This window comes from Callithrix jacchus, chromosome X (genome assembly GCF_049354715.1).
Source record: "Callithrix jacchus isolate 240 chromosome X, calJac240_pri, whole genome shotgun sequence".
NCBI lineage: Eukaryota > Metazoa > Chordata > Mammalia > Primates > Cebidae > Callithrix > Callithrix jacchus.
Window position 1 is genome coordinate 86993861 of NC_133524.1, and position 1858 is coordinate 86995718.

Sequence of the window (1858 nt, forward strand, 5' to 3'; positions counted from 1 at the left end):
GGTTTGGTTTTCTGTTCTTGTGTCACTTTGCTGAGAATGATGGTTTCTAGATTCTTCCATGTCTCTACAAAGGACATGAACTCATCATTTTTTATGGCTGCATAGTATTCCATGGTGTATATGTGCCACATTTTCTTTGTCCAATCTATCATCAATGGGCATTTGGGTTGGTTCCAGGTCCTTGCTACCATAAACAGTACAGCAATGAAGATATTTGTGTTGTGCATGTGTCCCTATAATAGAATAATTTATAACCCTTTGGGTATATACTCAGTAATGGAATTGCTGGGTCAAATGGAATTTCTATTTCCAGATCCTTGAGAAATTGCCACACCGTCTTCCATAATGGATGAACTAGTTTACACTCCCACCAACAGAGTAAAAGTGCTCCTTTTTCTCCATATCCTCTCCAGCATCTGTTGTCTGCAGACTTTTTTAGTGATCGCCATTGTAACTGGCATGAGATGGTATCTCAATGTGGTTTTGATTTGCATTTCTCTAGTGACCAGTGATGATGAGCATTTTTTCATGTGTTTCTTGGCCACATATTTGTCTTCTTTTGAAAAGTGTCTGTTCATATCCTTTGCCTTCTTTGAATGAGTTTCTTTGTTTTTTTCTTGTAAATCTGCTTTAGTTCTTTGTAGATTCTGGACATTAACCCTTTGTCAGATGGGCAGATTGCAAACATTTTTTCCCATCCTTTTGGTTGCCAATTTACTCTAAGGATTGTTTCTTTTGTTGTGCAGAAGCTCTTAAGTTTAATTAGATCGCAATTGTCTGTTTTGGCTTTTGATGCCATTGCTTTTGGTGTTTTAGTCATGAAGTCCTTGCCTATGCCCATGTCCTGAATGGTGTTGCCTAGGGTTTCTTCTAGGGTTTTTATGGTGTTAGGTCTTATGTTTAAGTCTTTAACCATCTGGAATTAATTTTTGTAAAAGGAAGGGGTCCAGTTTCAGCTTCCTGCATATGGCTAGCTAGTTTTCCCAACACCATTTATTAAACAGGGAATCCTTTCCCCATTGCTTGCTTTTGTCAGGTTTGTCAAAGATCAGATGGTTGTAGATGTGTGGCATTGCCTCCAAGGCCTCTGTTCTGTTCCATTGGTCGATGTTTCTGCTTTTGTATCAGTACCATGCTGTTTTGATTACTGTAGACTTGTAGTACAATTTTAAGTCAGGTAGTGTGATGCCTCCAGCTTTGTTCTTTTTGCTTAGGATTGTCTTGGCTATGCGGACTCTCTGGTTCCGTATGAAGTTTAAGGTGTTATTTTCCAGTTCTGTGAAGAAGGTCAATGGTAGCTTGATTGGGATAGCATTGAATTTATAAATTAATTTGGGCAGTATTGCCATTTTCACCATATTGATTCTTCCTAACAATGAGCATGGAATGTTTTTCCATCTGTTTGTGTCTTTTCTTATTGCATTTAGCAGTGGTTTGTAGTTCTCCCTGAAGAGATCATCTACATCCTTTGTTAGTTGTATTCCTAGGTATTTTACTCTCTTTGTAGCAATTGTAAATGGGAGTTGGCTCATGATTTGGTTCTCTGTTTGTCTGTTATTGGTGTATAGTAATGCTTGTGATATTTGCACATTGATTTTGTATCCTGAGACTTTGCTGAAGTTGCTTATCAGCTTAAGGAGGTTTTGGGCTGAAACGATGGGGTCTTCTAAATATACCATCATGTCATCTGCAAATAGGGACAATTTGACTTCTTCTTTTCCTAGTTGAATGCCCTTTATTTCTATTTCTTGACTAATTGTTCTTGGTAAAACTTCCAATACTATATTGAATAGGAGTGGTGAGAGAGGGCATCCTTGTCTAGTGCCAGTTTTTAAAGAGAGTGCTTCCAGTTTTTGCC